Source organism: Triticum dicoccoides, chromosome 7A (genome assembly GCF_002162155.2).
Source record: "Triticum dicoccoides isolate Atlit2015 ecotype Zavitan chromosome 7A, WEW_v2.0, whole genome shotgun sequence".
In the NCBI taxonomy this organism is placed as follows: Eukaryota; Viridiplantae; Streptophyta; class Magnoliopsida; order Poales; family Poaceae; genus Triticum; species Triticum dicoccoides.
Genome location: NC_041392.1, coordinates 33,152,624 through 33,166,551, shown reverse-complemented (window position 1 = coordinate 33,166,551; position 13,928 = coordinate 33,152,624).

The following is a 13,928-nucleotide window of genomic DNA, read 5'->3' as shown; positions in this document are numbered from 1 at the left end:
CCCCCTGCCACCATATTCCACCTCGGTCATATCGTTGTAGTGCTTAGGCGAAGCCCTGCGTCGCTAGAACATCAAGATCGTCGTCACGCCGTCGTGCTGACGGAACTCTTCCTCGACGCTTTGCTGGATCGGAGCCCGGGGATCGTCATCGAGCTGAACGTGTGCTAAGAACTCGGAGGTGCCGGAGTAACGGTGCTTGGATCGGTCGGATCGGGAAGAAGACGTACGACTACTTCCTCTACGTTGTGTCAACGCTTCCGTTGCGATCTACAAGGGTACGTCGATCATACTCTCCTCTCGTTGCTATGCATCACCATGATCTTGCATGTGCGTAGGAAATTTTTTTGAAATTACTACGTTCCCCAACAGTGGCATCCGAGCCTAGGTTTTCTGGTTTGATGTTATTTGCACGAGTAGAACACAAGTGAGTTGTGGACGATATAAGTCATACTGCCTACCAGCATGTCATACTTTGGTTCAGCGGTATTGTTGGACGAGACGACCCGGACCAACCTTACGCGTACGCTTACGCGAGACCGGTTCCCTCGACGTGCTTTGCACATAGATGGCTTGCGGGCGACTGTCTCTCCAACTTTAGTTGAACCGAGTGTGGCTACGCCCGGTCCTTGAGAAGGTTAAAACGGAGTCTATTTGACAAACTATCGTTCTGGTTTTGATGCGTAGGTGAGATGAGTTCTTGCTTAAAGCTCGTAGCAGCCACGTAAAACTTGCAACAACAAAGTAGAGGACGTCTAACTTTTTTTTGCAGGGCATGTTGTGATGTGATATGGTCAAGGCATGATGCTAAATTTTATTGTATGAGATGATCATGTTTTGTAACCAAGTTATCGGCAACTGGCAGGAGCCATATGGTTGTCGCTTTATTGTATGCAATGCAATCGCGATGTAATGCTTTACTTTATTACTAAGCGGTAGTGATAGTCGTGGAAGCATAAGATTGGCGAGACGACAAACGATGCTACGATGGAGATCAAGGTGTCGCGCCGGTGACGATGGTGATCATGACGGTGCTTCGGAGATGGAGATCACAAGCACAAGATGATGATGGCCATATCATATCACTTATATTGATTGCATGTGATGTTTATCTTTTATGCATCTTATCTTGCTTTGATTGACGGTAGCATTATAAGATGATCTCTCACTAAAATTATCAAGTAGTGTTCTCCCTGAGTATGCACCGTTGCAAAAGTTCTTCGTGCTGAGACACCACGTGATGATCGGGTGTGATAGGCTCTACGTTCAAATACAACGGGTGCAAAACAGTTGCACACGCGGAATACTCAGGTTATACTTGACGAGCCAAGCATATACAGATATGATCAACATAACGATGTTCACCATTGAAAACTACTCCATCTCACGTGATGATCGGTTATGGTTTAGTTGATTTGGATCACGTGATCACTTAGAGGACTAGAGGGATGTCTATCTAAGTGGGAGTTCTTAAGTAATATGATTAAATTGAACTTAAATTTATCATGAACTTAGTCCTGGTAGTATTTTGCAAATTATGTTGTAGATCAATAGCTCGCGTTGTTGCTTCCCTGTGTTTATTTTGATATGTTCCTAGAGAAAATTGTGTTGAAAGATGTTAGTAGCAATGACGCGGATTGGATCCGTGATCTGAGGTTTATCCTCATTGCTGCACAGAAAAATTATGTCCTTGATGCACCGCTAGGTGATAGACCTATTGCAGGAGCAGATGCAGACGTTATGAACGTTTGGCTAGCTCAATATAATGACTACTTGATAGTTTAGTGCACCATGCTTTACGGCTTAGAATCGGGACTTCAAAGACGTTTTGAACGTCATGGACCATATGAGATGCTCCAGGAGTTGAAGTTAATATTTCAAGCAAATACCCGAGTTGAGAGATATGAAGTCTCTAACAAGTTCTATAGCTAAAAGATGGAGGAGAATCGCTCAACTAGTGAGCATGTGCTCAGATTGTCTGGGTACTACAATCACTTGAATCAAGTGGGAGTTAATCTTCCAGATAAGATAGTGATTGATAGAATTCTCTAGTCACCATCACCAAGTTAGTAGAACTTCGTGATGAACTATAATATGCAAGGGATAACGGAAACAACTCCCAAGCTCTTCGTGATGCTGAAATCAACGAAGGTAGAAATCAAGAAAAACATCAAGTGTTGATGGGTGACATGACCACTAGTTTCAAGAAAAGGGCAAAGGGAAGAAGGGGAACTTCAAGAAGAACGGCAAGCAAGTTGCTGCTCAAGTGAAGAAGCCCGAGTCTGGTCCTAAGCCTGAGACTAAGTGCTTCTACTGCAAAGGGACTGATCACTGGAAGCGGAACCACCCCAAGTGATTGGCGGATAAGAAGGATGGCAAAGTGAACATAAGTATATTTGATATACATGTTATTGATGTGTACTTTACTAGTGTTTATAGCAAACCCTAAGTATTTGATACTAATTCAGTTGCTAAGATTAGTAACTCGAAACAGGAGTTGCAGAATAAACAGAGACTAGTTAAGGGTGAAGTGACGATGTGTGTTGGAAGTGGTTCCAAGATTGATATGATCATCATCGCACACTCCCTATACTTTCGGGATTAGTGTCGAACCTAAATAAGTGTTATTTGGTGTTTGCGTTGAGCATGAATATGATTTGATCATGTTTATTGTAATACGGTTATTCATTTGAGTAAAAGAATAAATTGTTGTTCTGTTTACATGAATAAAACCTTATATGGTTACACACCCAATGAAAATAGTTCATTGGATCTCGATCTTAATAATACACATATTCATAATATTGAAACCAAAAGATGCGAAGTTAATAATGATAGTGCAACTTATTTGTGGCACTGCCGTTTAGGTCATATTGGTGTAAAGCGCATGAAGAAACTCCATGCTGATGGGATTTTGGAATCACTTGATTATGAATCACTTGATGCTTGCGAACCATGCCTTATGGGCAAGATGACTAAAACACTGTTCTCCGGAACAATGAAGCAAGCAACATATTTGTTGGAAATCATACATACTGATGTATATGGTCCGATGAATATTTAAGGCTTGCAGCGGGTATCATTATTTTCTGACCTTCACAGATGATTTGAGCAGATATGGGTATATCTACTTAATGAAATAGAAGTCTGATACATTTGAAAAGTTCATATAATTTCAGAGTGAAGTGGAAAATCATCGTAACAAGAAATAAAGTTTCTACGATCTGATCGTAGAGAAGAGTATTTGAGTTACGAGTTTGGCCTTCAGTTAAAAACAATGTGAAATAGTTTCACTACTCATGCCACCTGAAACACCACAGCATAATGGTGTGTCCGAACGTCATAACAGTACTTTATTGGATATAGTGCAATCTATGATGTATCTTACCGATCTACCACTATCGTTTTGGGGTTATGCATTAGAGACAGCTGCATTCACGTTAATAAAAGGGGCACCATTTATATCCGTCGAGACGACGCCTTATGAACTATGGTTTGACAAGAAACCAAAGTTGTCGTTTCTTAAAGTTTGGGGTTGTGATGCTTATATGAAAAAGTTTCATCCTAGTAAGCTCAAACCCAAATCGGAGAAATATGTCTTCATAGGATACCCAAAGGAGACTATTGGGTACACCTTCTATCACAAATCCGAAGGCAAGACTTTTGTTGCTAAATTCGGAGTTTTTCTAGAGAAGGAGTTTCTCTCGAAAGAAGTGAGTGGGAGGAAAGTAGAAAACTTGATAAGGTAATTGTACCTTCTCCCTTATTGGAAAGTAGTTCATCACAAAATCTGTTCTTGTGACTACTACACCAATTAGTGAGGAAGCTAATGATGATGATCATGTAACTTCAGATCAAGTTACTACCGAATCTCGTAAGTAAACCAGAGTGAGATCCACACCAGCATGGTATAGTAATCCTGTTCTGGAAGTCATGTTACTAGACCATGACGAACCTACGAACTATGAGGAAGCGATGATGAGCCCAGATTCCGCGAAATGGTTTGAGGCCATGAAATCTGAGATATGATCCATGTATGAGAACAAAGTATGGACTTTGATGGATTTGCCTGATAATCGGCAAACCATAGAAAATAAATGGATCTTCAAGAGGAAGACGGACGCTGATAGTAGTGTTACTATCTACAAAGCTAGAATTGTCGCAAAAGGTTTTCGAAAAGTTCAAGGTGTTGACTACGATGAGAGCTTCTCACTCGTATCTATGCTTGAGTCTGTCCGAATCATGTTAGTAATTGCCGCATTTTATGAAATCTGGCAAATGGATAAACAAAACTGCATTCCTTAATGGATTTATTAAAGAAGAGTTGTATATGATGCAACAGAAGGTTTTGTCAATCCGAAAGGTGCTAACAAAATGTGCAAGCTCCAGCGATCCATCTGTGGACTGGTGCAAGCATCTCGGAGTTGGAATATACGCTTTGATGAGTTGATCAAAGCATATAGTTTTATACAGACTTACGGTGAAGCCTGTATTTACAAGAAAGTGAGTGGGAGCACTACAACATTTCTGATAAGTATATGTGAATGACATATTGTTGATCAGAAATAATGTAGAATTATTCTGTAAAGCATAAAGGAGTGTTTGAAAGGAGTTTTTCAAAGAAATACTTTGGTAAAGCTGCTTACATATTGAGCTTCAAGATCTATAGAGATAGATCAAGACGCTTGATAAGTTTTTCAATGAGTACATACCTTGACAAGATTTTGAAGTAGTTCAAAATGGAACAGTCAAAGAAAAAGTTTCTTGCCTGTGTTACAAGGTGTGAAGTTGAGTAAGACTCAAAGCCCGACCACGGCAGAAGATAGAAAGAGAATGAAAGTCATTCCCTATGCCTTGGCCATAGGTTCTATAAAGTATGTCATGCTGTATACCAGATCTATTGTATACCCTGCACTGATTTGGCAAGGGAGTACAATAGTGGTCTAGGAGTAGATCACTGGACAGCGGTCAGAATTATCCTTAGTGAAATAAGGATATGTTTCTCGATTATGGACGTGACAAAAAGGTTCGTCGTAAAGGGTTACGTCGATGCAAGTTTTTGACACTGATCCAGATGATTCTAAGTCTCAATCTGGATACATATTGAAAGTGGGAGCAATTAGCTAGAGTAGCTCCATGCAGAGCATTGTTGACATAGAAATTTGCAAAATACATGTGGATCTGAATGTGGCAGACCCATTGACTAAGATTCTCTCACAAGCAAAACATGATCACACCTTAGTACTCTTTGGGTGTTAATCACATAGTGATGTGAACTAGATTACTGACTCTAGTAAACCCTTTGGGTGTTGATCACATATCGATGTGAACTATGGTGTCAATCACATGGTGATGTGAACTATTGTTGTTAAATCAGATGGCGATGTGAACTAGATTATTGACTCTAGTGCAAGTGGGAGACTGAAGAAAATATGCCCTAGAGGCAATAATAAAGTTATTATTTATTTCCTTATATCATGATAAATGTTTATTATTCATGCTAGAATTGTATTAACCGGAAACATAATACATGTGTGAATAGATAGACAAACAGAGTGTCACTAGTATGCCTCTACTTGACTAGCTCGTTAATCAAAGATGGTTATGTTTCCTAACCATGAACAAAGAGTTGTTATTTGATTAACGAGGTCACATCATTAGTTGAATGATCTGATTGACATGACCCATTCCATTAGCTTAGCACCCGATCGTTTAGTATGTTGCTATTTCTTTCTTCATGACTTATACATGTTCCTATGACTATGAGATTATGCAACTCCCGTTTACTGGAGGAACACTTTGGGTGCTACCAAACGTCACAACGTAACTGGGTGATTATAAAGGAGTACTACAGGTGTCTCCAAAGGTAGATGTTGGGTTGGCGTATTTCGAGATTAGGATTTGTCACTCCGATTGTCGGAGAGGTATCTCTGGGCCCTCTCGGTAATGCACATCACATAAGCCTTGCAAGCATTGCAACTAATGAGTTAGTTGCGAGATGATGTATTACAGAACGAGTAAAGAGACTTTCCGGTAACGAGATTGAACTAGGTATTGGATACCGACGATCGAATCTCGGGCAAGTAACATACGGATGACAAAGGGAACAACGTATGTTGTTATGCGGTCTGACCGATAAAGATCTTCGTAGAATATGTAGGAGCCAATATGGGCATCCAGGTCCCGCTATTGGTTATTGACCGGAGACGTGTCTCGGTCATGTCTACATTGTTCTCGAACCGTAGGGTCCGCACACTTAAGGTTTCGATGACAGTTATATTATGAATTTATGAGTTTTGATGTATCGAAGGAGTTCGGAGTCCCGGATGAGATCGGGGACATGACGAGGAGTCTCGAAATGGTCGAGACGTAAAGATCGATATATTGGACGACTATATTCGGACATCGGAAAGGTTCCGAGTGATTCGGGTATTTTTCGGAGTACCGGGTAGTTACGGGAGAAGTAATGGGCCTTGATGGGCTTTAGTGGGAAGAGGAAAAAGGCTGCTGCGCCCCCCTCCCCTTTGGTCCGAATTGGACTAGGGAAAAGGGGGCCGGCCACCTTTCCTACTCCTCCACTTCCTTCTCCCTTCCTCCCCTCTTGATGGACTCCTACTAGGACTTGGAGTCCTAGTAGGACTCCACACCTGGCGCGCCTCTCCTAGGGCCGGCCTCCTCCTCCCTTGCTCCTTTATATACAGGGGCAGGGGGCACCCCATAGACACACAATTGATCATTGAGATCGTTCCTTAGCCGTGTGCGGTGTCCCCTGCCACCATATTCCACCTCGGTCATATCGTTGTAGTGCTTAGGCGAAGCCCTGCGTCGGTAGAACATCAAGATCGTCGTCACGCCGTCGTGCTGACGGAACTCTTCCTCGACGCTTTGCTGGATCGGAGCCCGAGGATCGTCATCGAGCTGAACGTGTGCTAAGAACTCGGAGGTGCTGGAGTAACGGTGCTTGGATCGGTCGGATCGGGAAGAAGACGTACGACTACTTCCTCTACGGTGTGTCAACGCTTCCGTTGCGATCTACAAGGGTACGTAGATCATAGTCTCCTCTCGTTGCTATGCATCACCATGATCTTGCGTGTGCGTAGGAAATTTTTTGAAATTACTACGTTCCCCAACAGCTCCTCCAACAGAGGATGCGGACAGGTTGTCTGCCACCAATTCCGAGGTGGAGAGTGCCATGAACCACAGGCGTTGCCGGACAGTTCTTCGCGACGCTTGTTTCTCCCCCGAGGCATTGGATGCCTTCAATTCGGGAGACGCGTACCTCCGTGTTGCTCAAGATGGTCTAGCCAGAGCCATGGAGCAGTATGTGAAAGACATACGTGTGAGAAAATTTGATGGTCATATATATCAGTAGCCCCCGAGACTTGAAACAGTTAGAATAACTGATTTAAGGATCATGTAATATGCAGGTTCTTTCAAAGAAGAATACCCAACTGTCCCAGGAGCTAGAAGAGTGCAAAGCCCAACTTGAGGCCGCACTAGCCGCGACGGGGGAGCCCAAGGAGACCCCCTCTGGTAATATATGCTTCAAAAAAGATAAGTATTATGTGAAGTGCGGCGTGTGTGCAAATCTGACAAATGAAATTGCAGATAGCGCCGGATTAGATCCGGAGAAGCAACAACTCCTACGTCAGCTAAAGGCTGGTAAGATCGTGCTGACAAAGGTGAGGCGGGAGAAGAATGATCTCCAGGATGCCAACACCAAGCTGGGCGTTGAACTAAAAGATGTTCGTCCCCAGCTGTCGGACTCCGCTAAGGAGAATCAGCGCCTTCGACGCGGCATATTTAGTAAGTGCTTAAACGAACTTTGGAAAAAGAGTTCGGCGAGGAAGTCGACTAACAGAGTAATGTATGTAGGTGTGTTAACAGGTCGTCCTGCAGAGGAGATGCCCAGTTCTGCGGGTGACCTTCTTCCCGAGCTCTTGCAACTGCACGAGCGAGTTCGGCGGGTGATGCAAGGCGTCGCCCAGGCCTTGTGGCCATCCATCTCCATGCCCGAAGGCCTTGGAGAGCTTGCAGGGAAGCTGAAGGGAGCGCGGCGGCGCTTCCGATTGTGGAAGATATCGGCCTGCCGTCAAGGTGCTAGGGAGGCCTGTGCTATGGTGAAGATGCGGTACACGAAGGCTGACCCGAACCACATGGCCGAGGTCGGACCTGTAGGGCCCGATGGGAAGGAGATCCCTGTAAGCTTAGTATACGGCCAAGTAGAATTGGCCGCAAAGTATTCCCAGCAGGACTATAAATTAGACAGCCTGTTAGATGGTATTGAAGAGGAATACAATCAGTCAGAATGAGTATGTAATTTAATTGACATTTTTAATGCCTTCTAGCCGGATTGTAGATCGTTTGTCATGGCCGACCTTTTCGCTTCAACCTCGGGACCCGACGGTCCGGAGTGTGTCCAAATACCCTCGTGGTTATATAAGAACCGGGGTATGCATGGAGACCAGGCGTAGGGGTCATTAGTGCTTGAACAGACAAGTGCCCAACTAGTTATGTTATATTACATGGTTAGTAAGAAACATCTTCCAGGGAGTATAGTTTCGTTAAGGGTTCCTTTCCCTGGGAGGCATGCCCTAAAGTGCATGTCCATGCTGCGAAAAGAGACGCAGAAAGAAAATCGCCTGGGGGCGCATAAATGAATAAGTTAAAAGATCATCTTTAGTTCACCGACCGAATATTCCCTTAAGAACGCTAGCTTTCGGCTTCACCTAGTCTGAGGTACACATCCGGCTGACCCGGCAGTAACAATCGCAGAGGTGCTCCCTTTACCACCTAGCCGAACAATCGGGAACGTAGGGGTAAGCACAGGAGCCAGGCAACCCAGCTTGGCCAAAACTTAAGTCATATCGATGCATATAATGGTGAATAAAGGTACATGCGGAAGTGTGACACATGTATTGGGCATGAAGCCCGTATGAATAAGCTTCTGTTTAAAGAAGCCCCCAGGTGTAATGAGCGCGGATAGCGCGTCACTTATTGGGCCTTTAAAGGCTATAAGAAAAAAGAAGGGGAGAAGGAGAGAAATGTAAGACAGAAAATATAAAAAATGGACAGAGGAAGGAGACAAACACAGAGTCCGGCGCTAGGCATAGAATCTTCGGAGACGGGTTGCGTTCCATGGGTTCGGCTCGAGTCGGTTATCCGATGCATCTCGCAGGCGGTACGCTCCACCAGTCAGGACTTGGTCAATTATGAAGGGACCTTCCCACTTGGGCTTGAGTTTGTCCTTTTTCTTGTCCGGCAGGCGTAGAACTAATTCGCTGACGTTGTAATTTTTGGCCCGTACTTCTCTGCTTTGATATCTTCGAGCCTGCTGTTAATACAATGCGGAACGGGCTTTTGCCACGTCACGCTCCTCCTCCAAGGCATCCAAATTGTCCTGCCGATCGATCTCGGCTTCTCTTTCTTTGTACATGCGCACTCGAGGTGAGTCATGAATTATATCGCAGGGCAAAACTGCCTCTGCGCCGTACACCATAAAGAATGGTGTGTATCCGATGGTGCGATTCGGCGTGGTCCGCAGCCCCCAGAGTACGGAGTCGAGCTCCTCTACCCAATGCGTATTAGATTCCTTAAGGGACCGCACTAATCTGCGTTTGATGCCGCTCATGATAAGACCATTTGCGCGTTTGACCTGTCCGTTAGTTTGTGGGTGGTAGACGGAAGCATAATCGAGCTTAATGCCCATGTTTTTGCACCAGAGTTTTACCTCATCGGCCGTAAAGTTCGTGCTGTTATTAGTGATGATGCTGTGGGGGACGCCATAATGGTGTACGACCCCAGATATAAAGTCTATCACCGGTCCGGATTCGGCCGTCTTAACAGGCTTGGCTTCTATCCATTTGGTGAACTTATCCACCATGACCAGTAAGTATTTTTTCTTGTGGGTTCCGCCTTTAAGGGGTCCAACCATGTCAAGCCCCCAGACCGCAAAGGGCCAAGTGATGGGGATAGTTCGGAGGGCGGTGGGTGGCATATGGCTTTGGTTTGCAAAAAGGTGGCAACCGGCGCATCGTTGGACCAAGTCCTGAGCGTCTACCCGGGCCGTCGGCCAATGAAAGCCTGTACGGAAAGCCTTGCTTACAAGGGACCGAGCTGCAGCGTGATGACCACCGAGTCCGGCATGAATTTCAGCCAACAAGTTCCGCCCTTCCTCTTCGGAGATGCACCTTTGAAGGACTCCGGTAGTGCTCTTCTTATTAAGTTCTCCCTCATGGACTTTATAGGCTTTAGATTGCCGCACTATGCAGCGTGCCTCGTTTTGGTCCTCTAGGAGTTCCTGCCTAGTAAGGTAGGCTAGGAATGGTTCTGTCCACGGGGCGATGACAACCATTATTACATGGGCTGAACTTGTAATTTCATTGGCAGAGCCTCCAATTATGTCAGATTGTTCGGTGTCGGGCAGTGCGGTTGGGTCCGGGCTGTTATTGCCAGGTTCCCCTTCCCATGCTACGGACGGCTTGAACAGCCTTTCCAAGAAGATGTTGGGGGGGGACTACATTGCGTTTTGCGCCGATGCGTGCCAGGACATCTGCCGCCTGATAGTTTTCCCGGGCTATATGGTGAAATTCAAGCCCTTCAAACCGAGCTGACATTTTTAAGACGGCGTTGCAGTAAGCTGCCATTTTTGGATCCTTGGCATCGAAGTCTCCATTTATTTGGGATATCGCGAGGTTCAAATCCCCGCGCACCTCTAGGCGTTGAATGCCCATGGATACTGCCATCCGGAGGCCATGTAACAGGGCTTCGTATTCGGCTGCATTGTTGGAGTCTGTGTACATAATCTGGAGTACATATTGAACTGTGTCTCCTGTGGGGGACGTCAAAACCACGCCAGCCCCTAGACCGGCCAACATTTTGGAGCCGTCGAAATGCATGATCCAGTTTGAATATGTGCCGTACTCTTTAGGGAGTTCGGCCTCCGTCCATTCTGCGATGAAGTCGGCCAAAATTTGCGACTTAATAGCTCGCCGTGGCTTATAAGTTATGTCGAATGGGAGGAGCTCGGTGGCCCATTTTGCAATCCGGCCCGTTGCGTTGCGGTTGTTTATAATATCGTTGAGTGGTACTTCCGAGGCTACTGTTATCGAACACTCTTGAAAGTAGTGCCGCAGCTTCCGGGATGCCATTAATATCGCGTATGCAATCTTTTGATAATGCAGGTACCGTGATTTGCATGGAGTGAGGACAGTGGACACATAGTAGACCGGATTTTGAAGGGGGGATTCGTGTCCGTCCGTTTCTCGCTCGACGATGAGCACTGCGCTTACAACCTGATGGGTTGCTGCAATGTACAATAGCATTGGTTCGCCGATGTTTGGCGCGGCCAGGACTGGGTTTTCTGCCAATATGGCTTTTATTTCGTTGAGTCCGGCCGTGGCGGCATCCGTCCACTCGAAGTGTTCGGTGCGCCGAAGGAGGCGATAGAGGGGTAGTGCCTTTTCTCCCAAGCGGGAGATGAAGCGGCTTAGAGCCGCCATGCATCCGGTTAATTTTTGTATTTGTTTGAGGTCCTTAGGGATATCCAATTGTGAAAAAGCTCGGATCTTGGCTGGATTTGCTTCAATTCCTCTACCGGATACAATGAAGCCCAAGAGCTTTCCGGCGGGAACGCCGAAAACGCATTTGTCCGGGTTGAGCTTGATGTCGTATGTTCGGAGGTTATCAAATGTAAGCCTCAAGTCGACTACTAGAGATTCAACATGTCTTGTTTTTACGACCACGTCATCCATGTATGCCTCCACTGTTTTGCCGATCTGGTTTGCCAGACATGTCTGAATCATGCGCTGATATGTTGCGCCGGTGTTTTTGAGCCCGAAGGGCATTGTGTTGAAGCAGAATGGGCCGTATGGTGTGATGAATGTCGTTGTGGCTTGGTCTGACTCTGCCATCTTGATTTGATGGTAGCCGGAGTATGCGTCGAGGAAACACAAAGAATCGCATCCTGCGGTAGCGTCGATAATTTGATCGATGCGGGGGAGGGGGAAGGGATCCTTTGGGCAAGCCTTGTTAAGGTCTTTGAAATCAACGCACAGGCGCCAGGATTTGTCCTTCTTTGGTACCATCACCAGGTTTGCTAGCCAGTACGGATGTTTTATATCTCTGATGAATCCGGCCTCCAATAGCTTGGCTAGCTCCTCTCCCATGGCCTGTCTCTTAGGTTCGGAAAAACGCCGAAGAGCTTGTTTGACAGGTTTGAATCCTTTTAGGATATTTAAGCTGTGTTCGGCCAGCCTGCGTGGGATTCCTGGCATGTCTGAAGGGTGCCAGGCGAAGATGTCCTAGTTTTCACGTAGGAATTCTCGCAGTGCGGCGTCTACATCAGGGTTTAATTGTGCCCCGATAGAAGCTGTTTTATTGGGGTCCGTTGGATGCACCTGGAATTTGACTATTTCGTCCGCTGGTTTAAAGGAGGTGGACTTGGATCTCTTGTCGAGTATCACATCGTCCCTGTTCACCATGGAGTGCAGCGCAGTCAGTTCCTCAGCCGCTAGGGCTTAGGATAGTGCCTCAAGGGCTAGTGCGGCTGTCTTATTTTCAGCGCGGAGTGCTATGTCCAGATCACTAGCGAGAGTGATGATTCCGTTCGGCCCGGGCATCTTGAGCTTCATGTACCCGTAATGGGGTATTGCTTGGAAGATTGTAAATGCTTCCCGCCCAAGCAGAGCGTGGTATCCGCTACTGAACGGGGCCACATGGAACGTGACCTCTTCGGACCTATAATTATCCGCGTGCCGAACACCACATCTAGTGTGATTTTTCCTGTACAACGCGCTTCCCGACTAGGTATTATTCCTCTAAAAGTTGTTCTGCTTCGCTTAATGCGGTTCCAGTCTATTTCCATTTTTTGAAGGGTTTCCTCATACATGAGGTTTAATCCGCTGCCTCCATCCATGAGTACTTTGGTGAGGCGAAAGCTGTCCACTACTGGACTGAGGACCAATGCGGCTGGTGCTCAGGCTGTTTGGAATTTAGGTTCATCACTGGCATTAAAAGTAATAGCCGTGTCACTCCATGGGTTTATTGTTGCTACTTGGTAGACTTCGGCAAGGCTGCGGAGTATTCTTTCTCGCATATTATTTGATGCGAAAGTCTCGAAGACTGTTAGTACTGTATTGGTGTCCCTGGGGTGGCTTTCTATGGCCTCTGGAATTAGGAGATCTTTGCCAATTTTGGCCACCTGCCGGAGTATCCAACATGCTCTAAGGTTGTGAGTTGGTGTGGCGCCCTCTGTACTGTGAATTTTACAGGGTCCATTAAGCCATCGTTCCAGTACGGTTCCATGCCCTGTAGAGGGTTTTTGCTTTTTGGTGTTTAATCCGGGTGTCTGGCGATGATGCACCCTTTTATATCGGACTGGGTTTGTATTCAGAGCCGGATCGTCCCAAAATTTTATTTCGGTTTTCCAGGCGCTTTCCATCGCACAGTACTTTTGTACTATGGACACCAAGTCAGCGAAGCGTGTAATATCACGACAACTTATGGCGTTGAGGATTCCCTTGTCCGTGCAATTATTGCAGAAAATTGAGATTGCGTCTTCCTCGCGGCAGTCCTTTATCCTATTCCTAACCAGGAGGAATCTGGCCCAGTAATGATGTACTGTTTCTTTGGGCTTTTGCCTGATTTGGAACCTCGCCCAATCTGAGACTCAGAGGCCAAGAAGTTTCCGAACTCAAAAGTTTGGATTCTTGGATGTTGTCCAATGAATCCAGCCCGTTGCCTGATTCTAAGTTCAGGTTTTGAGTGATATCCTCCCCTCCGCGGGTATCCGGCTTGGAGGGATCAGGAATCCGGACGTAGTTAGTCCTTAAGATAGATGAAGGGTCGCCGCACTGCCCCTCTGCCACGGCAACATGATGGGTGACTTGGGGAGAGTTGATCTCTCTTGGATCAGGTTTAGGCCCAACCTG